The 24,308-nt window shown below is 41.4% G+C and overlaps 1 long non-coding RNA gene across 2 annotated transcripts in view; it reads right to left on the bottom strand.

The window, feature by feature from the left end:
• The window catches only part of LOC149984666 (uncharacterized), a 158,842-nt gene extending 136,303 nt beyond the window's left edge, over positions 1 to 22,539 (bottom strand). The window contains exons 1-3 of one of the 2 annotated variants that reach the window (XR_016494798.1): positions 21,979 to 22,539; positions 21,561 to 21,622; positions 18,278 to 19,392 (exon numbers count right to left, since the gene is read on the bottom strand). This is a non-coding gene — a long non-coding RNA (uncharacterized LOC149984666). Of the gene's footprint in view, positions 1 to 18,277; positions 19,393 to 21,560; positions 21,623 to 21,978 lie in introns of those variants that run through there. The other variant, XR_016494799.1, reaches the window with a different exon arrangement.
• Between the last annotated feature and the right edge of the window lie 1,769 nt (positions 22,540 to 24,308).

The following is a 24,308-nucleotide window of genomic DNA, read 5'->3' on the forward strand; positions in this document are numbered from 1 at the left end:
AGGGTATAGCTATGAATTTCACTTATTAACATAGTTCAAGCTTGGGAAACCACCTGAGAAAATTTCACATTTGTAATTAAAATGGAGGAACCACAGACTGTGGGGACATTTTAAATGCATAACCCTGAACATCAATTTCCGGATTTAACACAATATTCTTCTGTGATGACTAACTGAGGCTAGTGGATAGGGTCTTGAAACTGTGAGAAAACTCATTACTCACATATACAGTAATTATGTCGCTAGTTAAACTGTAAGTATCATGTTGAAAATTGTATTTCAATGATTTACCATATATTATTTATAGGTACACTCACCTTAGAATTTCTTCCAATGGGGGTGAGGGTCAAGGTAAGGGTAAAGGTCAGTATCACCTGATATCTGAAAATGTGTGAAGAACAGAATAAAGGAAGACGTGGGGAAGAAATTGGTTAGACCAAAACATAAATCTCCATCCATGGCCATTTTCCATGGTTCCCTTTTCAATCATATGATTGCTTCTCCAGATACTGACCTGTTATTATGTAAAGCAAGGATAGGAATCTGTATGTCATTTAGCCCAGTAAGTTCTATATTTCAGGAGGTCATGGATATTAATGCAATCAGGAAACTGACACACACTGGTATTTCTATGCTATACTATTAAATGCTAATATACTGTATATGGGAGATTTTTTTTATTTTTACTAAGTACTATGTTCTTATTATGATACTGAAAATATGTTCCAAATTTATGTTGATTGTAACACCTTTTCATCCTTCATGCTTGGATCCTGTATTCACATAACATTGGCATGTTGAACAATACAATGAAACTGAAACGCTGAAACTAATTCTAATACTGTAAATCATTCCACATTAGCTCTTATCACTTTGCTAGACGTTTTGTTTGAATGTTATCCTAAAAGAGTATAAAAGCCATATTAAATCCATCCTCTTTGTTTAAAGTCACGTCTTCTCCCTGCAGAAATAAATAAATATATCCCCTCATGTAGTAACAAGAAAAAGACAGAGCGTGTCCTAAATAGAACCCTATTCTCTATATAGTTCCCTGTTGGGCTCTGGTCAAAAATAGTGCACTAAGTAGGGAATATGGTGTGAATTTGGGACGCAGACATATTCAAAAATACATATTCAGCAAACTGATTCTGTAATTATCTCAGGATTGGTCCACATTACCAATCTAGGCAATTCTAACTCCCTATTATCACAGCAATTAATTCAGAGAAAAAGAGCAGATAACATGTTCATGGGATTTCAAAGTCACCTTACATTTTTGTCATTAAGCAGACGCTCTTAGCCAGAGCGACTTACAGGAAGAATTAGGGTTAGGTGCCTTACTCAAGGACACACCAACAGATTTTTCATCTAGTCAGCTCGGGGATTCGAAACCAGCAACTTTTCAGTTATTGGCCCAACGCTATTTACCAGTAGGCTAACGGCTGCCCTTTATTGATCGCCCACAATGCTTTGAGGCAGCAAGACATGCTAAGTTGATGATCAGAAATGTGCCTCTGTCTAATAGCATATTGCATTGCCAGAAAGCCATTACCACATTGAAGCCCCATTATAACGTAGCTATTTATACTGGCTAAATAAAACTGTTTTCGAATGCAGCTAAACTGGTTTACACAGGGAATAGACACAGCTAAACTGTCCTTACAGGGAATAGAAAGCATGTGATGCACGTTCTATCTTCAGATGCTTTGAATATGCAAACTGAATGTGTACGAAAATATTAACTACCATCTGTTTCAAAAATAAATCATTCAATGAGGCTTTGAACGAGAAACATCGACAAAGAAACGAAATACTTAAAATAACACATTCTTTGGCGCCAAATAAGACAAATCCAACTCTAGCTGCAAACTCTTGTTTTCTACATCTGCTCCCCTGGCTTCCACGTCTCTCCTAGCACAGTGGAAATACATTTCTTAGTTGCGTATCCCAATGAAGTTTACCCCTAGGAAAACAAAACTCTTTATTCTGACTCATTTGTTATTGACCAGTTATGTTCAACAGGGACTTAGGCTGTTTCCCACATAAATGATTCCCACATAAATTATGAAATGTACTGACATTCTGAGGAGAAATGTATTGCCATCCACAAAAATACAGTTGTAAAATTAACCATTATACTGTTGATTGTCTCTCCAAGCACTCAGAGCTGGATTGTGTAGCCATTCCTCACCTTTGGAGACATTGGTATAGATGTTGACTGTGGTAGTGCTCCCACTATAGCAGGGTCACTCCTGTGTTCTTAAACATTACATGTTTTAAAGTAAGTCATTATCACACAAACCACATTCCTTATTTTTAGAAAAACAAGATCCTGACATTCTTTTATTCTGATGGAACATTTAAGGATATGTTTATACTCTAGCCTTGGGTGAACCTTGGCTTGTGCAGATTTTTTTTTCTATTGAATTTTCAAGGGGGGAGGGGCCCACATACCTTTTGGACTGTGTATTTTCTTTTGAATGTCGTTGTAAATTAAATAGTTATTGTGTGTGTGTGTGTATGTGTCAGAGCCGTGCACAGACCTTTTAGGGGGACAGGTGAGCAAACAAAAGACAGAGCACCCCCCCCCCCCACAACAACAAAAATATCCGCAACCACGGTCACAGACTCGTTGAGCAATTATGACTGACTATTTAGTTACATAAAAGCAATAGAACATCTTAATGGCTAATTAAATGAGATATTTAACATGAATTTAACGATAACTTGCAGGCAGTGGGTTCAGAACAACGACAAAAACGGTATCTCATTTTTAGTTTTTTACCCAAAACAAAAGGGCACTTTAGAGACGGAAAGGGCAAAGGGTCATGGTTGAGCTATGCTGTATTTGTTGTATGTGCCTGGTGTGTGTTGTGTTTGTGTGTGCGTGTGCGTGTTTCGTGATTACGAGTGTGAGTGTGTGCATGCTTGTGTGTGTGTCTCTATGTTAAAGCTGTCAGGAGAAGGGTCACTATTAAATTCCCAGCTAACAGCACATACTTGAAATTAAATGATCTGGTATGACCACTACACTCTTGTACCCTGACCCCCACCAGGTATAAAAGGAAGTGTACGACCATTCCAGTCCTGGAGGACTGTCAGACAATCACTCCCTGGGAAGGCAACCTTGGAGAGGAGTGAAATATTTATGTATGGAAATGAATATGAGCCTGACTTCCAATGAATCTGAAAACCTTCTCCCTATTGTTCCCATTTGTCCCAGCTGTCAAAGGGAATTGATGGAGTGCCGGGGTGTGCAGTTTGAAAACGGCGGGAGGAAATACAGCTGATAAGAAAACTATGCTGTTCCAGCGAAGCAGAGAGCATACAGTCTCAGGAGAGAATGCATGGAGAGGATGTCTTGCCCAAAATAAATTGAATTCTATCTTTCCCACTTTAGAATTCCAATTTGGAAAGAATGTTTTCCCTATATGGTTTACTGATGATCACTTCAGGAGACGAGTCAATGGCTATAAAAATGATTAAAAAGAAATTTGACAAACATCTTGACTGTGTTTTCTTCCTCACATGTGATGCTTCTCTTCTCCTCGTGCATTTGTTAGACTTGGAAGCAGTCAGTCTTGTGGTAAGGTATTCCTACAGAGAGCTTGGCTGCAGGTAAAGTGTTCCTAGAGAGAACTTCAAAAAAATCCAATTTGATTGGTCACATACACATATTTAGCAGTTGTTATTGCGGGTGTCATGAAATTCTTGTGTTCCTAGCTCCTAGCTATCTAACAATTCACAACAATACACACAAATCTCAAAGTAAAAAAATTAAATTAAGAAATATATAAATATTAGGGCTAGCAATGTTGGAGTGGCATTGACTACAATACTGTAGAATACACTATATACATTACATATGAAATGAGTAAAACAGTATGTAAACATTATTAAAGTGACCAGTGATTCAATGTTTATGTACAGTACATAAGGCAGCAGCCTCTAAGGTGCAGGGTTGAGTAACCGCACCACCCTCTGTAGAGCCCTGCGGTTTGCGGGGAGGGCAGTTCTCATACCAGGCGGTGATGCAGACCGACTGGAGGCTCTGAATGGTGAATCTTGCGGTGTCTTACGGGCCAAGCCAAATTTCTTCAGCCTTCTAAGGTTGAAGTGCCTTCTTCACCACACTGTCTGTGTGGGTGGACCATTTGAGCTTGTCAGTGATGTGTACGCAGAGGAACTTTAAGCTTTTCACCTTCTCCACTGCGGTCCTATCGATGTGGATGTGGGCGTGCTCCCTCTGCTGTCTCCTGAATTCCACGATCAGCTCCTTCGTTTTGTTGACGTTGAGGGGGAGGTTATTTTCCTGGCACCACTCCGCCAGGGTCCTCACTTCCTCCCTATAGGCTGTCTCGTCATTGTTAGTATTCAGGCCTCCTGCTGTTGTGTCGTCTACAAACTTGATGATTGTGTTGGAGGCGTGCGTGGCCACTCAGTCATGGTTGAACAGAGAGTACAGGAGGGGGCTGTGTTGAAGATCAGTATAGTGGAGGTGTTGTTTCCTACCTTCACCACCTGGGGCGGCCCGTCAGGGAGTCCAGAACCCAGTTGCATAGGGCAGTTTTCAGACCCAGGCCCCAAGCTTAATGATGAGCTTGCAGGGTACTATGGTGTTGAAGGTTGAGCTCTAGTCAATCAGCAGAATTCTTTCATAGGTATTCCTCTTGTCCAGATGGGATAGGGCAGTGTGCAGTGTGATGGCAATTGCTTCGTCTGTGGATCTATTGGGGCAATATGCAAATTGAAGTGGGTCTAGGGTGTCAGGTAAGGTTGGGTTGATATGATCCTTAACTAGCCTCTCAAAGCACTTCATGATGACAGAAGTGAGTGCAATGGGGCAATAGTCATTTAGTTCAGTTACCTTTGCTTTCTTGGGTGCAGGAACAATGGTGGACATCTTTATTTATAATGGCGCCGGAAGGGATGGCTGACGTTTTATGGGCTCTTAACCAACTGTGCAATTTTGTTAGTTTTTTCCACATTGTTTGTAACTCATTTTGAACATAATGTTGCCGCTACCGTCTCTTAAGACCAAAAAGAGCTTCTGGACATCAGAACAGCAATTACTCACCTCGAACAGGATGAAGATCTGGAAGGATATACTGCTTTGTCGAGACAAGGCCCAAATCCACATCATCAGCATGAAGAAAAGACGGAGAAAAGGGGGAGGAGAGCAGGGTGCCTTGTAAGAGTTTGACGACGAGTAGGTAAACCATCACTTCCCTCCGAATTATTGGCCAACGTACAATCAATGGAAAACAAGCTGCACTATCTACGATTAAGACTATCCTACCAACAGGACATTAAAAACTGTAATATCTTAGGTCTTACCGAGACTTGGCTGAACCACAACACAGATAATATAGAGCTGGCTGGCTTCTCCGTTTTTCAGCAGGACAGAGCAGCTACGTCTGGTAAGACGAGTGGCGGGGATATGTGTGTCTATTTGTCAATAACTGCTGGTGCGCAATGTCTAATATTAAAGAAGTCTCAAGGTATTGCTTGCCTTATGTAAAATAGCTCATGATAAGCTGTAGACCACACTATCTACCAAGAGAGTTCTCATCTACATTATTCATAGCCCTCTATTTACCACTACAAACTGATGCTGGCACTAAGACCGCACTCAACGAGCTGTATAAGGCCATAAACAAACAAGAAAATGGTCATCCAGAAGCGGTGCTCCTGGTGGCCGGGGACTTTAATGCAGGCAAACTTACATTTGTTTTACCTAACATTTTTTTACTGACTTTATTGTCCCCATTGGGACATTTTGTTGCAGTGTCATGTACACGTTGAAAGTGGTGTTTAAATGCAAAACAAATTTACATGGCAACTTTCATAACAGTTACATACAAATAAAAAGAGACTAGCCTGTTGGCCTTACTGGTTTGATAGGAACATTAGCCAGAGCTATTTAGGAGGGATATCACATCTGGCACAAATGATTGTCTAGTTCTGTTTTTCCTGCTGAGGGGTGCCCTATACCTGCGCCCAGAGGGGAGTAGTTCAAAGTCCGGGTACAGAGGGTGTCTTGGGTCTAAAATTATTTTGTGAGCCTTGCGGAGGGCCCTGACCTTAAATATCTCATCCAGGCCTCTCTGTTTGACTCCAATTACCTTGCTTGCTGTGGTGATAATCCATCTCAGCATATTTCTCTGGTTGACAGTGGTATTTCCAAACCAACAAACAATACAAAAAGTTTAAATACTCTCAATGTAAGAGAGTATTTTAACTTTCTGGTACGCTAATAGTTGTACTTGTTCCCATCCTGACAGACACCACGTTAAGTTTGCGGATGACACTACCTTGATCAGCCTGTTGCATGATGATGAGGAACACCATGACCCAGTCCTAAATAACTTTGTAGAGTGGTGTGACACTTGTTCCTTAGTACCAACAAGACCAAAGAGATGTGCATAGACTCAGGAAGCATACAACACCTACCTCAAAAGGTCAAAACATAGATATTGTAGAGGAATACAAATATCTGGGTGTCCTTTTGGACAATAAGCTTCAGTGGAGTAAATGTACAGACCTGATCTACAAAAAGAGTCAACAGAGACTGTACTTTCTCAAAAAGCTGGGATCTTTTAATGTTGACTGTACTATACTGACTCTGTTTTACAAAGCGACACCGGCTTCAACAATAAGTGCATCGACGACAACGTCCCCACAGTGACCGTACGTACATTTCCCAACCAGAAGCCATGGATTACAGGCAACATCCGCACCGAACTAAAGGTTAGAGCTGCAAGTTTCGAGGAGCAGGACACTAATCTGGGCGCTTATAAGAAATCCCGTTATGCCCTCTGACGAACCATCAAACAGGCAAAGAGTAAATGCATGACTAAGGTTGAATCCTACTACACCGGCTCTGACGCTCGTCAGATGTGGCAGGGCTTGAAAACTTTTACGGACCAAAAAGGGAAACCCAGCCGTGAGCTGCTCCGTGACGCGAGCCTACTAGATGAGCTAAATGCCTTTCATGCTCACTTTGAGGCAAGCAACACTGAAGCATGCATGAGAGGACCAGCTGTTCCGGACGACTGTGAGATCACGCTCTCCATAGCCGATGTGAGCAAGACCTTTAAACAGGTCAACATTCACAAAGCCGCGGGGCCAGATGGATTACCAGGACGTGTACTCAAAGAATGTGCGGACCAACTGGCAAGTGTCTTCACTGACATTTTCAACCTCTCCCTGGCCGAGTCTGCAGTTGAAGTTGGAAGTTTACATACACCTTAGCCAAAGACATTTAAACTCAGTTTTTCACAATTCCTGACATTTAACCTCTTGAAGTTAGGGGACACTATTTTTATGTTTGGAAAAATAACGTTCCCAAAGTAAACGGCCTATTTCTCATGACCAGATGCTAGAATATGCATAGAATTGACCGATTAGGATAGAAAACACTCTAAAGTTCCCAAAACTGTAAGAATATTGTCTGTGGGTATAACAGAACTGATATTGCAAGCAAACGTCGGTATTTTGGGTATAAAAATAATCTTTATGGAACAAAAGGAACATTTGCTGTGTAACTGGCAGTCTCGTGAGTGAAAACATCTGAAGATCATCCAAGGCAAACGGTTAATTTGATTGCTTTTCTGATTTTCGTGACCAAGCTTCCTGATGCTAAGTGTACATAATGCTATGCTGGGCTATCGATAAACTTACACAAACGCTTGGATTGCTTTCACTGAGATGACATGGTGATTTACAAAAGGATAAGCTGTGTTTCAAAATATTGCACTTGTGATTTCATGAATATTAATATTTTCTAGTAATATTATTTGACTGTTGCGCTATGCTATCCAGCGGTTGCAGATGGAAAATATCTCACTACAGGGATTTGTAGCGTCAAGAAGTTAATCCTAGTAAAAATCCCCTGTCTTAGGTCAGTTAGAATCACCAATTTATTTTGAGAATGTGAAATGTCAGAATAATAGTGGAGAGAATGACTTATTTCAGCTATTATTTCTTTCATCACATTCCCAGTGGGTCAGAAGTTTACATACACTCAATTAGTATTTGATAGCATTGCCTTTATATTGTTTAACTTGGGTCAAACGTTTCAGGTAGCCTTCCACAAGCTTCCCACAATAAGTTGGGTGAATTTTGGACCATTCCTCCTGACAGAGCTGGTGTACCTGAGTCAGGTTTGTAGGCCAACAATTGTTTACAGACATATTATTTCACTTATAATTCACTGTATCACAATTCCAGTGGGTCAGAAGTTTACATACACTAAGCATTCCTACAGAGAGAACTTGGCTGCAGGTAAGGCATTCCTACAGAGAGAACTCGGCTGCAGGTAAGGCATTCCTACAGAGAGAACTTGGCTGCAGGTAAGGTATTCCTACAGAGAGAACTCGGCTGCAGGTAAGGAATTCCTACAGAGAGAACTTGGCTGCAGGTAAGGTATTCCTACAGAGAGAACTCGGCTGCAGGTAAGGTATTCCTACAGAGAGAACTTGGCTGCAGGTAAGGCATTCCTACAGAGAGAACTCGGCTGCAGGTAAGGCATTCCTACAGAGAGAACTCGGCTGCAGGTAAGGCATTCCTACAGAGAGAACTTGGCTGCAGGTAAGGCATTCCTACAGAGAGAACTTGGCTGCAGGTAAGGCATTCCTACAGAGAGAACTCGGCTGCAGGTAAGGTATCCCTACACTACATGAAAAACTTGGCTCACTTTCATTCATTTCTCATGCAAATATGATATTCCCTCCTCACATAATAAGTCTGTTTTCACACCCTGATTGTGCTGACTATGGTTGCTTCCCAAATTGCACGCTATTCCCTATAAAGTGTACTACTTTCGACTAGAGCCCTATGGGCCGAGGTCAAAGTAGCACACTTTATAGGAAACGGGGTACCATTTGGGACAGAGCATAGATGGAGCCGGTGTCAACATGTTGATTGCTTTGAGAGAGTAATTATTCTGCCCTAATTACATGAAGCGTATGAAGAATCCTGCTTCTATATTTAGGGCTTTGTGGAGGTAAATGTGAACAATGGGCCATTCAAACAGGCACCTCCATATAACACCACAATTCATTTTTCTAGTTGGAAATAGACACAAAGTAACATCATAAAAATGCATGTAGTTAATTTGAAATCCTTTTTTTGCAGTGAGAGGATATTTTAGCATCCAATTCCAGGTGCTTGGAATGTGTCATGGAGTGATAAGCATTCAGCTTATTCCTGTGAGCACACAGATGTTCTAAACTTTTGTTCTTATAGTTCTGATTCTGTTCTGACAACACTATTCTGAGGTGATTCTAACGGAACACTTCCAAATTCAGGAAAGGTCTGCAAACAAGGTCTATGCAGGCAGAGAGAATGCTCCCATGTTTGCCTAATTTTTCTCTCAATCCCTCAGAAACGCCCAGTGATTTCAGCCATAAAGAAAAAGAGAGAGAAAGAAAGAGAGAACCTCTCAGAGAGCAAGAAAGGGGGAATTGACAGAATGAGAGAGATAAAGCGAAAGAATGAGAGCGAGGGAGAGAAGCGGTCGGTAAAGAGAGAGAGAGAAAGAGAGAGAGTACCTCTCTCAGTAATGAATCTGCACATTCCCGTTCAGGTCACATAAACATTGACAGCAGGTAATGAGGTGCTGATGAAGGGACCTGACCAAACACTGAAGTGATAGTCAGGCTAATACCTGGGATGAGACTTCAAGATGGTGGCCAGGGCACCGCTCATGTAAACACTGACAGAATTCTGATGGGAGAAAGCTCATCTCTCTCTCTCTCTCTCTCTCTCTCTCTCTCTCTCTCTCTCTCTCTCTCTCTCTCTCTCTCTCTCTCTCTCTCTCTCTCTCTCTCTCTCTCTCTCTCTCTCTCTCTCTCTCTCTCTCTCTCTCTCTCTCTCTCTCTCTCTCTCTCTCTCTCTCTCTCTCTCTCTCTCTCTCTCTCTCTCTCTCTCTCTCTCTCTCTCTCTCTCTCTCTCTCTCTCTCTCTCTCTCTCTCTCTCTCTCTCTCTCTCTCTCTCTCTCTCTCTCTCTCTCTCTCTCTCTCTCTCTCTCTCTCTCTCTCTCTCTCTCTCTCTCTCTCTCTCTCTCTCTCTCTCTCTCTCTCTTTCTCTCTCCCTCCTCAACGTTTCAACTCTTACCTGCCTCATGGTATAGGTGTAATACTGTGGTCTCATCTCCTCGCACACTCTCTCTTGTAAATATTGAGACAGACATTAAAAGACAAAACAGGGAGGCAATGCATTCTGAGGTAGGCCTTTCAGGTTTCAGTTCCAGAGAGAATGAAACCCTATTTAATAAAAACTGGTTACTTGAGTTCTGGCATAGGCCACAACATTGTTTTTGCGCAGTTGAATTGTGAATTGCTGTAGTTGAGTTTCTTATATTCTCACTGTAAACATATTTTTTTTGAGTCCATGAATCCAACCCGGTATTCTTGCATTGTAAGAATGATCTTATTTGTTGGCTTATCTCTTGAAACTAACCATGTTCAATTGATTAGACTCTTAGGAAAAAAGGTGCTAGAACCGAAAATGGTTCTTTAGCTGTTTAGCTGAACCCTTTGAAGAACCCTTTTTGGTTCCAGGTAGAACCCTTTTAGTTCCAGGTAGAACCATTTTGGGTTCCATGTAAAACCCTGTCCCCGGACTGTTCTACATGGAACCCAAAATAGTTCTACCTGGAACCAGAAAGGGTTCTCCTATGGGGGACCCTTTTTTTCTAAGAGTGTACAGCCTTAAATATAAACTTGAGTCTGTGTGATGTCCATTCTCCAAAACACATTTGGATTGAATTCAAAAGATCTCAACTGAATATTTGAGGCTAGCATGAGTCAAAATTACTAGTGTTTGAAGATGAGGCTTACAGACAGTGCAGTAATAGAGCTGTCTCTGAATCCCAGTCCATGGTTCTGAAATCCCAAATCCCCTCTCCGTCTACCACATGGGGACCTCTATCCTCCAGATTGGTTGAGCAGAGCTCCACAGGTGCAGAGCCCCAGCCTGAGCTTCATTAACTGATGGCAGCAGGATAGCTACAGACAAACAGACAGATAGATAGAGATATCAGCAAGGGAAAGAGATAATGGGATGGAGGGATAGAATGATGGAGTGATGGAAACAGAGTCAGACAAAGATCGGGACCGGCAGGGAAAAGAAAAAGGCTTGGATGGAGGGATGAAGGAATGGAGGATAGAAACAGACAGTCAGACAGAGAGGATTGTCAGACATTGTTGGGATACCATGGTTCAGTTGGGATCTATAATTTATGTATGAAAGGTCACTTTTCAACTCCTTATTCGATGAAAGTCATTGGAAGTTGGATAAGTAACTTGCAGAAAGACCCATACTTTAAAATTCTCAGGGCAAGGCAAGCTGGCTGCATACTGTAATCATAATAGGTGCTTTTCAGTGTAAATGTATTTTTTCCCTTACAACAGGCTGCAGCCAATTATTCTGAAGGATTTGGAACCATCCGCTCTCAAGACCACTTTTCAAATCAAACTAAACAGTAATAATTATGAGAGAGAGAGAGAGAGAGAGAGAGAGAGAGAGAGAGCACACAGTCAACCTCCTAGACTGCAAAACAGTGGTAGTCCTCCTTATTATCAGCGGTATTGAATCCAACAGATAATGACAACAATTTAGTGTGATGTAGGGAAAACCTGAAAAATAAACAACCAATCGTACATACACAGCCTGTGTTGCACATACAAGGGAATGAGCTAATAAACAAACATGTAAAAATGCAGCTCTGCACAATGTTTACTCTGCCAGATTTTGACTAATGGACATTATTCCATGAACTGGACAGGGCTGTTGATGTAATTGAATCAATACTATGCATGATGCTGGCTTCCTAAGGCCATTATACCATATTAAGGATCACCTTCACCAGCCATAAGCAGCGGTGTAATTTCATATTCAATGCATTTAAATCAAGTCATTCTACCTAGTCCAGCATACTCACGATAATGCTGTAATATAATAAGAGTGTTTGTAATGGCGTTAATCTTCTTTATTCAGGATTTTGTTGTTGTTTATTGATTGTTGTTGCTTTCATGAATGAAATAACCCAGCGGCATGTTTGAGTGAAAGAGCTTGATATCCAACATGAACTCACAACGAACGATCACATTGGTCGTATTACACAGCCAGATAAATCAATGGTATATTCTCAGAATTGCAAAATGTGTGATATTTACATTAAGCAAGTTAGTGAGTGGTTAAGGCAAGGGTATGGTTGGAGGTATTTAAGTAGAAGGTGATCCTAACTTCAACGCCATGCTCTCTATTGTTCTGAGGAAAAGAGGATATAATTATCAGAGCTTAATGGTGTCTTTTCTCTGGCCTGGAGGGGATCCTCCCTTCCTACTGCTGCATATTCATGATCCTGTCTTATTTTGTTGGGATGACTAAGAAAGGAACATCCTGAGGGGTAAACTACAAAGCAACATCAATGAGTTAGCCCACTAACTTGCCAAAATATTCTGAAATATAAGCTTGAAATGGGCATGGTCTACTCAACAACCAACAACACTTTTATTATGAACCAGAAAATACATATTTTTCTCTGGTTGTTTATCAAAGTTAGCTGGCTAATTAATTGATCCTGCTTTGTAGAATACCCCTCTGATTGCAGCTCTTGGAGCTCAGCCTTGTTCATCTATCCCTGTCCCTGTGTAGAGGTGGTACACTGGTAATTATTCAACCATTTATAGAGGCACACTGGTGGTACACTGGTAATTATTCAACCTTCTATAGAGGGACACTGGTGGTACACTGGTAATTACAAAACCATCTGTAGAGGTACACTGGTGGCACACTGAAGATACACTGGCAATTATACAGAACAATCGATCAAACAGGAATTCTCTAATATAAGACATCCTAATAAAAACCTTAAAGCTGCAATGTGTAACTTTTGGGCAACCTGACCAAATTCACATAGAAATGTTAGTTATAGATCTGTCATTCTCATTGAAAGTAAGTCTAAGAAGGTGCAAATATGTTCTCTGTGCACTATTTCTATGCTTCCAGTTATTATATTTCATTTTTACATATTTCAATTCCAGTTTTGTACACCATCTGCAAAAAGCTGAAAATACAATGGTTTTGGTATTTGAAAATATATGCGGTTTAGATGGTACAATGATTCTCTACACTACACATTGCTTGTTTTGCCAAATAAACTGAAGTGAGGCGAACTACTAGAATTTTATCAAACAGGAAATAGCAGAGTGATTTCTGCATATCACACCTTTAATAATATATATCTGATGATTCAATGTTACCATAAATGAGATGTTAAAGGGGAAATGCATCTGCTGATTTGGCCTTGTTTTTTGGCTTGCTCCTCAAGAAATTCTGGTGGCCATGACAGAAGTTAAAAGTGAGTTGACTTGGTGGTGTGGTTTGATGTGGGTGTTGCCACCACCAAGACACACCCATCTGTCAGAACCTTGACCGCAGCTGTTTCCCCCACTCAATCACAACCAACAAACCTCCTGGAAGTTGAGTTCAATAACTACAGGCAGATGTATGGGGAGATGCCAGAGGAAGCTTTAAATAGGTCAGTAGCCTACAGAGTAATATGAGAAGAATGCAAATTCTGGTCTCCCCATAGACAACTGTTGGTGAGCGGGCAAGATGTGAGGCTGGAGTTAAGGTCTTTGCCAGCGCTCCATTGATGGGCATAACAGCATAGATCAGCTCCTGGCCCCTCATCAAAGATACTGGTCGGTTACACACAAACAGATCACTGATTACATTATCAATGGTGATTATGATTAGCATGGTGGAACCAACCTGATCGCTACATTCACCTTTCTATTTCACGTCAGATATCATATGTGAAGTGAAATAGAAAGGTAAACGGTGATCAGGCTGGTTCCACCAGGCTAGGTTATGAAGGTGAATTGGGACAAAACTCCAAACTGTTTTGACCTTTGACCAGGTCAAATGTTACCAACCTGATTCAAGTGTCCTGGTCCCCTTGCTGGTCTTGTCTATGTTGCATGTTCGGCTGCAAACTGGACATCTTTGAACAACTGCAGCAGGCAATCCTCATAAACAATGTACTTCCTCATCTTATGAGGTGGTGTTGACTGGGAGGGCCGGTGACGAGGTGAAACAATACACAACCAAGTAGTGAATTACATTTTGTTCTAAAGAAAGGACATAGCTTTTCAGTAATGTACTTCACAACAAAAATGACTCTACTACGTGTATCTGCGTGGCTGAGTAATTAAGCTACTAGTTTATCAAACCAAGAATTTTTAATAAAATTTTTCACATAACATGGGTCGAACTAATTCTAGGTCGTCACTAGTTACCACAGCCACAAAGTCATTCTGGCCGCAAAGTCATTATCTTCTTACAATGTAGTTTTAAGCCTAACCTTAACCCTCACCTTAGTCACCCTGCTAACCTTATGCCTAACCCTAACCTTAAAATGGGACCAAACATTTTTTGTTTTCATGAAATCTTACTGTAACCAATTTTTTACTTTGTGGCTGTGGTAACTAGTGGAAACCCTAATTCTATGCTTTACAAATGTAGACTGACTGTACTTCCAGATTGGATTAGATTCAGGCCGGTGACGCCATTACGGTTTGTTGCTCATGGTACACTGTATTAGTCAGACTCAGACGGGAGCTAGCTACCACCATAGCTGCATCCCTTATTTCGTTTTGCCTTAGACAATACAGAATACACTTGTATGAGCTACAGACTAACTTGCAAATCGAACTTGTAGGCTAACAATAGCTACCTAGCCTGCCTCACTAGCATTATAAAATGATAACGTTACATAACCAGCAGTATCTAGACAATACACAATGAACGAACCGCAGGGCTCTCCAGAGGGTGGTGCGGTCAGCCTAACGCATCACCGGGGGCACACTCCCTGCCCTCCAGGACATCTACAGCACCTGGTGTCACAGGAAGGCCATCATCAAGGACGTCACTAGAGCCATGGCCTGTTCAACCCACTACCATCTAGAAGGCGGAGACAGTAACGGTGCATCAAAGCTTGGACCGAGAGACTGAAAAACTTCTTCTATATCCAGACCATCTGTTAAATAGTCACCACTAACCGGCCTATGCCCAATATCCTACCCTGAACTTTAGTCATTGTTACTAGCTGGCAACCACCCGGTACTCAGCCCTGCACCTTAGAGACTGCTGCACTATGTCCATAGTAATTGAACACTGGTCACTTTAATAATGTTTCCATACTGTTTTACGCACTTCATATGTATATACTGCATTCTAATCAAGGCTCATCCTATAGAACTACTGCTGTAAACACCTTTTCTATTCATATACTGCCCATAATGTCTATCCACACCATCAAACGCATATATATTTATATTCCAGAATCTGACATTGGTTGTTCTAAAATTTCTATATTTATTTTAGTCCTTTATTTTATGTTTTGGATTTGTGTGTATTGTTTTGTATTGTTAGGTATTACTGCCCTGTTGTAGCAACATAAGCATTTCGCTACACCCACAATAACATCTTCAAACTATGTGTATGCAACCAATAAAATTGGATTTAACCTAACTTGTAATGAGGTACCTCGTTGTAATGAGGTACCTAGCTAGCTGGTTATCTAGCTACGCTAACGTTAGCTAAACTGCCTCGCTCGCTAATGTTAGCTGGCCTGCCGAAAATGTTATCTAACTCCAACGTTAGCTACACTATACCGGAGAGGTCATTATATTCCATTATAAACTGGGTGGTTTGAGCTCTGAATGCTGATTGGCTGACAGCCATTGTATATCGTATATCGTAGACCGTATACCATGGGTATGACAAAACATTTATTTATACCGCTCTAATTACATTGGTAACCAGTAACCTCGATGTGTTGTGCCTAAGAACAACCCTTAGCTGTGGTAAATTGGCCATATACCACACCCCCTCGTGCCTTATTGCTTAAGTTTATTTGGTTATACTCACCACCACCAATCTAGCATTACTGGTGCAGACTTGGGGACCAACTAACTCCAAGCACCTATTCCGACCACATACAATAGTCATTTGGCAGGGCATGCAAACCATATAACTTTGGCTGTGGAGTCATGGTCGATCGGTATAGGGCCTGTGATCCTATGAACGCTTTTGGGGGTGATGAAACAACAATGAAGGGAAGCGAAGTGGGCGGAGGGGTGATTTGCACGTGGAGCTTAGCAAAAGGGGGCATGAGTTGTTGATATAATTGTAATCCAAGCCCAACCTTAATTAACTCGTTGAGGCGCACTGAGGTTCAAAACGCCATTTTAGATGAGACTGACTTTATGACCAAATGTCACGTTCGTCTGAAGAATAAATGGACCAAGGCGCAGCGTGCTAAGAGTTCCACATGTTTATTGGATGAAACTCACAGAAAACAATAAAGCGCAAAACGAAACGTGAAACTAATGTAGTGCTCGCAGGCAACTAGACACAGACAAGATCCCACAACAAGATCGCTGGAGGCTCTGGACTGCAGACCGTTGCTGGAGGCTCTAGACTGCAGACTGTCGCTGGAGGCCTGGTGCGTGGAGCTGGCACAGGGCATACCAGGCTGGGGAGAGGCACTGGAGGCCTGGTGCGTGGAGCTGGCACAGGGCGTACCGGGCTGGGGAGACGCACAGGCGGCCTGGGGAGACGCACAGGCGGCCTGGTGCGTGGAGCCGGCACAGGACGTACTGGGCTGTGGAGGCGCACTGGAGGTCTGGAGCGTAGAGCTGGCACAACGTGTACCGGGCTGTGGAGGCACACTGGAGACACGGTGCGTAGAACCGGCACACATTGTACCGGAAAGATAACACGCTCCTCAAAGCGAGTGCGAAGAGCTGGCACAGGACGTACTGGGTTGTGGAGACGCACTGGAGACCTGGTGCGTATAGCCAGCATCAATTGTCCCGGAACTTTAACACACTTCACACGACAAGAGCGAGGAGCTGGCACAGGACGTACTGGGTTGTGGAGACGCACTGGAGACCTGGTGCGTATAGCCGGCATCAATTGTAACGGAACTTTAACACACTTCTCAGGACGAGTACAGGGAGCTGACTCAGGTGGCACCAAACTGACAACACGTTCCTTAGGGCAAATGGCGTGTATCCTCCACCAACTCAACAACTCTCCCATTTCTCTCTCCTCCAAATTCTCCCTCTTCTCCCAGACTGGCTCTGGTTCACTCCTCGGCTCCGCTGACTGCTCCATGTGCCCCCCAAAAAATGAATTGGGATTTCTGTGGCCTTCTTCCCAGACTTTGTTGCTGTCCCGGCTTCGCTGGTTCCGCCTGCTTCCATGTCAGGCTCTTGTCTCCTGCCATTATTTCAAATAAAGGATCTCTAAGGTCAGGGCGTGACACCAAAATTATCCTATTCACACTTTATAGTCAATTTTGACACTAGAATAAATATTTCTGACTCATATCGATGTCACATAGGCCGTTTTATAAGGGATTAGTTGCTTTTTAGGGGCAGTTGCTCTTTAATAATGGAGGTGCATGTCGAACACTAAAGGAAAATACCATTGACATAACTTATTTTGTGTAATATATAATGCCTCGAGATCTATCTCTAAATAGTATGTCAGATAATAGCAACATTTCAGAAAATCTGGAATTATACAACCAACATTATGATGATCTTTACAATGATTTACAGTTGCATAAAAGTTTACCTCTAAATATGTGTTCAATTTATTTGAAAAATGACATTATGAAAGAGTAAGAGATTACCATAACCATCACCATAAGAGATCACCATCACCATCACCATAAAAAGAGTAAGAGATCACCATAACGACTACCATACAACCAAACACTAAATGGTGAATATGAGGACATCAGTATCATTGTACATTTTGTCATAGAAGTGCAGACAAAATAACACAATAGATTGAAACAGTGGTGTGCTAATATTGAAGGCTAGAAAATGGGTTCTGATCATTTTTCTATGACAGGTCGTATTAAGTATCACCGCTGTTGAATTGTATCTACTGCAACGCACATTGGTTAATACTGTATATCTCTGGGAAAGAGGCCATTGTCAAGGTTAAAGGGTAGTCGAAAAAAGCTATGTTAATTTAGCCACTGTCATCTTTAATTTTGTAACTAAACTAACAAGTAATTTATATCATGATAGACTGACAGTGTATCCAGATGAAGTCCTTTTTTGTAACAACCTTTTCCCGACAAGATGACTGTTCATTACCATAATGGAAACTACCCAATCTGGAGGGACGTAAGATGGGGTACCCACATGGCAGGCAGATGACAGGACAGACATGATTCTAATGGATTCCAATGACTGTTAGATTTATTTTTAATCAACAGGGAAGTACACGGAGAGGAGAGAAGGGAGGATGCAGTTCTGAGTCATCAGTGTTGAATATAATATAACAGCTCTGTGTGACAGATAATTAATGGAGGATACAGTGGCTCTCAGGTCTGGATGGGATGGCTTTAGAAAAGGACACATTTCAGGCCTGAATTAGGAGACTGTCTAGACTAGACACTGACACTCATTATAAACAACAGGACATTAGAATCTGATCATTGAGAGAGCAGCTTCCTTCCTAGGTTGTCAATGTTCCCAGCTCGCTTAGACACAATATTCTTCAGACCTGTCTAAGCCTATACAACTGTGAGTTACTCAATATTGAAATTTAAGGATAGTATTGAATTTAAAATTGAATTGTAGTTTCAAGTGACAGTTTTACAATTTCTTCCAGATGTGTTTGAACAAATATACATTGCTAATAACACAGTTAGTGTAAACTCCTATGCAGGGTGACATTTATTATTGCGATAAAATCTTGTCCTGAGGCAGAGCTGAGAGGTTACCGCTAGATAGGCCAGCTGCAAAGTCAAAATTGGTTTTATCATAGAAAATCATGAAAACTAAAATTAGCTTTTTGGTCTTAACTTAAGGTTAGGCATAAGGTTAGCAGTGTGGTTAATGTTAGGATTTGGTTTAAAATCAGATGTTATGACTTTGTGGCTGTGCCATCTAGTGACCATCCTACAAAGCTGCCTACAGGACAAGATTCATCCCAATAAATGCCAACCTGCAACTCCCATCTGGATATATCCACTTCGCCAAACAAGTCTAGCACTAACTGCTAGATTGGTTCCTGCTATCCAGACTGGCTTCTGCTACCCATCCAGTGAAGAAGGTCTGTGTAATAATGCCTCCTGATTTGGATGTGGAGGTCTCTGCTCTGCTGTTCTATTTTTAACAAGGGGCTCTTCAGTCAGCATACTGCATACTGAATCCATTAGCGGTGACCTCCTCCTCCAGAAAACAGTCCGGCAGCATTAAAGACAGACAGACTGAGACTGTCAGACAGACCCTCAAGTCCCTCGGGGGGTCATTACGATGACGATGAGTAGCTCTGAAGACACAGCTCCTATTGACCAAGATAGTGAGACAGACAGAAAGACAGACAGAGAGAGACAGACAGACCAAGAGAGAGACACAGGCAGACAGACAGACAGACCGACAGAGAAAGAGAGAGTGAGAGAGAGCAAAAGAGGAGAGGGAAATAGCTAACAATTGGAAAAGTGTGAAGCGAGTATGAAAAAACAAACATTGGATGATAGAGCAATCAAATGCAGTTCTGAAAAAGCAATAGTCCTCTATTAGATCATCCCTGACCATTATCCGACCGGCCCTCTAGTTATTGTTGCAGTCTATGTTGTGAAGTCTTGTCTGCTAGTGGAGGAGTAACCCCTGGGGATGGACTGTTTCTACTAGACCGGTTTAGACTATGAGTATTTGTAGTTCGTAATGATCCCATAAGGTCATGTTTGCTCGCTGAGAGCTTCGCTCGAGGACTTCAAGGTACTCCTTCCTTGTGTTTTCCTTGCTGGGTGCCATGGAGGAAAGAGACTAGGGCTGTTGAGATATGGGTCAGATGGATCAGGCTGCTAGTTATAAAACCCAGACCCATGTTGTGTTATTACCTTGAATTATTGAACAGAGTGCTGGGTGGTAGCGGCTCACTAACTAGGAAATGAACTAGAAACTCTTTGCATATGTGCAAAGATTGCTTAACAGATAGAGTTTGTTTACAATAACGTAATACTTGTACGCTTATTATTGGTACATTCATTGGCTCTATTGGTTGTTACTATTTGGTATGAAAGACCTATGATGTGTATTTTGAGCTATTCACCAGATCCCATGCCTCTTAAGAGCTTTGAACGGCTCTTATATCTGCCACTGTCTAGAATGACTATCTTCCTCTTGCCATATATACTGTAATAATTTGCATTAGGTAATTGGTTTGCTGCAGCGAATAAGTAATTGCCCTCAAGTCAAGCAGTATGGAACCCTCACAAACCCAGAATAAATTAACACCATAACAATTGAAGCGAAGTCATCTAACATGACTCAAGGTGTGCGTTGCACTTCACCGTTTGGGCATTAATGGGGAAATATCTGGAAGGTGTACGTAGGAATCCTATCTGAGTGTGTCAAAAGCTGTTTCCCTGTCGAGCTCTTAATTACATCTCGGAGTAATCCTATTGCTTGTCAGGGATGTTGGCGAGGTGACGATGGCCCCTCTCTCTCTGAAAAGGCAAATCAGCAGCCTGACTGACTGACTGATGCAGCGAAACAACAGTGTGCACCTGTCTCCCCTCATTTGCAATAGGATGGTAAAGAACCAATTATGGTGTTTGATGTGTGAGGACTTTGATGACACTTTGAATTCTGGCAACAGCTCACTGCTGGTGCTTTAGGGAAACTAGGGGAACCATGATGTTGTGTGTTTCCTTGTTTGGTCTTGCTTATCTGTTTGAAGTAAGGAGCAGCCTATTGTAGGCTGTCATGACATTGCCCTCTCTGGGGATAGCGAGTACCATCCCCCTCTCTCTGCACCATCCCCCTCTCTCTCTCACCCCCTAACAACAGGCTTTGTTAGGCAGGTCATACATTCCTTGAGGAGTTCTCTCCTCATGGCCAGAGTATAAGAGAGAGTAAGTTTTCACAGGAGAACACAGGAACCTCTTCTCCAGCATAGAACTTGAGAACTGAACAATGTACATGTTTTGGAGAAGGTGTACACGTTTGGGGAAGAATCCAGCTACGACCAGTCCATTTCCTTTAATGTTTGTGAAACACATGAGAGACAATATAGCCACATTACCATAACTCTGTTTATACAAGAGTCTCAGTTATGAGGCTTGCATCTAATTGTTGTATAAAATGAGTAAAGATGAAACTATTTGTGAAATTATGTAATGTGATTTTAAACTGTTTAACCTTTCTGATCTCCCCATCCCGGATCTGGGATCGTGAATACAGACTCAAGCTCATTAGCATAACGCAACGTTAACTATTCATGAAAATCGCAAATGAAATGAAATAAATATGCTAGCTCTCAAGCTTAGCCTTTTGTTAACAACACTGTCATCTCAGATTTTCAAAATATGCTTCTCAACCATTGCAAAACAAGCATTTGTGTAACAGTATTGATGGCTAACGTAGCATTTAGCGTAGCATTTAGCATTAGCATTCAGCTGGCAACATTTACACAAAAAAACAGAAAAGCATTCAAATAAAATCATTTACCTTTGAAGAACTTCAGATGTTTTCAATGAGGAGACTCTCAGATAGCAAATGTTCAGTTTTTCCTGAAAGATTATTTGTTTAGGACAAATCGCTCCGTTTTCTGCGTCACGTTTAGCTATGAAAAAACCCCTGTATCCAGGATTGTGTAAATCTATCAGCAAGCTCATTAGCATAACACAACGTTAACTATTCATGAAAATCGCAAATGAAATGAAATAAATATGCCATCTCTCAAGCTTAGCCTTTTGTAAACAACACTGTCATCTCAGATTTTCAAAATATGCTTCTCAACCATAGGAAAACAATCATTTGTGTAAAAGTAGCTAGCTAGCATAGCATTTAGCGTTAGCATTAGCGTTAGCATCCAGCACGCAACATTTCAACAAAAACATAAAAGCCTTCAAATAAAATCATTTACCTTTGAAGAACTTCAGATGTTTTCAATGAGGAGACTCTCAGTTAGATAGCAGATGCTCAGTTTTTCCAAAAAGATTCTCTGTGTATTAGAAATAGCTCCGTTTTGTACATCACATTTGAAAAAAATGAAAATTCAGTCCTCAAAACGCAAACTTTTTTCCAAATTAACTCCATAATATCGACTGAAAACATGGCAAACGTTGTTTAGAATCAATCCTCAAGGTGTTTTTCACATATCTCTTCGATGATATATCGTTCGTGGAAGCATGGTTTCCCCTCTCAATCAAATGGAAAAATACTTGCACATGGCTTTGCGCACCAGTTTCGACGCAGGACACCAGGCGGACACTTGGAAAATGTAGTCTCTTATGGTCAATCTTCCAATGATATGCCTACAAATACGTCACAATGCTGCCGACATCTTGGGGAAACGGCAGAAGGTCTAAGCTTATTCCTGTCGCATTCACAGCCATATAAGGAGACATTAGAAAACAGAGCTTCAGAAATTCTGCTCATTTCCTGTTTGACGTATCATCTTGGTTTCGCCTGTAGAATGAGTTCTGGGGCACTTACAGACAAAATCTTTGCAGATTCTGAAACTTCAGAGTGTTTTCTTTCTGACTATATGCATAGTCAAGCATCTTTTCGTGACAAAATATCGCGCTTAAAACGGGAACGTTTTTTATCCAAAAATGAAATAGCGCCCCTAGAGATGCAACTGGTTAATGTAAGGGAACCCAATTCCCTTAGAAGTTAACTAAGTCATTGGCCCGCCCCATGAGCACAGACATTGATCTGGCGTCATGGGACAGACTTTTTCTGCTCTTCCGAATATAACCCTCACCTTGGGAATTTATCTTCAGACCAGCTTACCTCGATAACCGAGAGGGCTAAGGTTTGAGTAGATTGCTGAAATCTTAACCATAACACATGGTTAAACTCTGAGACTATCGATACCGACAGAATAAAAACAAATCTTAGATACTAATTACTAGTCTGCAGCTAGGAATTATGTACCCGTGAATGCGAAAGCCGACAACTGCCGAAACATCTATTCTATAACAACATTGCTGAATGTTACTCTGAACTATCCAATCTAACCACGGTAGATAGAGAGAGGGCGTACAAACTCTCCAACAGAAACAAACTTTCCAACAGCAATCACGACGACACACTGAGCACAAATATATATATTGATTGCAATTATTCCCAAATGATTGAGCAAATGATTAGCATGTGCAAAGGATTAGTATTTCAATTGTTATAATTATCAACTTTGTAGTGTATTTTATCTTTCGCGCCCTTCTCAATCCATTTGTCTACCAAGCCGCCATACTGGTTTAGCCCACTAGGGCACATCCGCTATCATTTCCTTGTAACTATGTCTACTGTTTGTTTGTTTATGCATTTCTGTGATTATTTAGTTAGTAAATAAATTATTTAAGACAATTGATGTATGGATGATTCATAGTGAAGACTGGGTTCGTGCAGATAACCAACAATTTACGTTTGGAATGAGACTAAGGTGAGGTGAAGAATAATTCATTAAATATAAGACTAATTGATCAGATATTAAAATATCTGAAAGTTATATTAGGAAAATTATAACTTTGTAATCTGAATATTTTCCTTGGTGCCCCGACTTCCTAGTTAATTACAGTTACATGATTAAGTTAGTTTAATCACGCAATAATAATTACAGGGAATTTATTTGATAAAAGTAAGTCTTAAGTTTAATGATGCTAAAGACACAACAAGCCCTACACGGGCCTGAATTTTAAGGCGGAGCCCTACCCATGCCTACGATGTTCAGGCCCTACCCAGGCCTGATTGCTTCTGCCAAATGTAAGGCCTGGCCTCCCCTTAAATCAGAAATAACTTCATCTGTTAGTAAATCCATTAGCTACTCCTCTTTGTCTGTCACTGTCATCACTAGTTACCACAGCCACAGTCAGAAGGCCCGCCTACCCGATCAATCAGAAGAGGGAAACGCCTCATTTTTTAAATGGCATATCTCGAGTTTAAGTTTGAGGACCAAATAATTAAATACATTCGGGAACAAAAATTGTCAACATGACAGTTAACCAAGATAAGTTATCTTGCAGCTGCTAACCTAACAGGTTGCATGCCAAAGAGTGAAATTGCTCGAGCAGCAGTCAAATATCTCTGGAAGGTGGTGGGGCAAGGGAATGTCCGACCACTCCTGGCAAAAGTGGAGGCCATCAATAACTTTCCAGTGCCAGCTTCGCCCCAGGAACTGTGCAGATTATTGGGAATGGCTGGCTAGTACTGGGCTTTGGAGTCTCATATTACAGGAGTTTCCCATTGAAA

The sequence above is a fragment of the Oncorhynchus mykiss genome, chromosome 3 (genome assembly GCF_057628025.1).
Source record: "Oncorhynchus mykiss isolate SJ-2025 chromosome 3, ASM5762802v1, whole genome shotgun sequence".
Classification (NCBI taxonomy): Eukaryota; Metazoa; Chordata; class Actinopteri; order Salmoniformes; family Salmonidae; genus Oncorhynchus; species Oncorhynchus mykiss.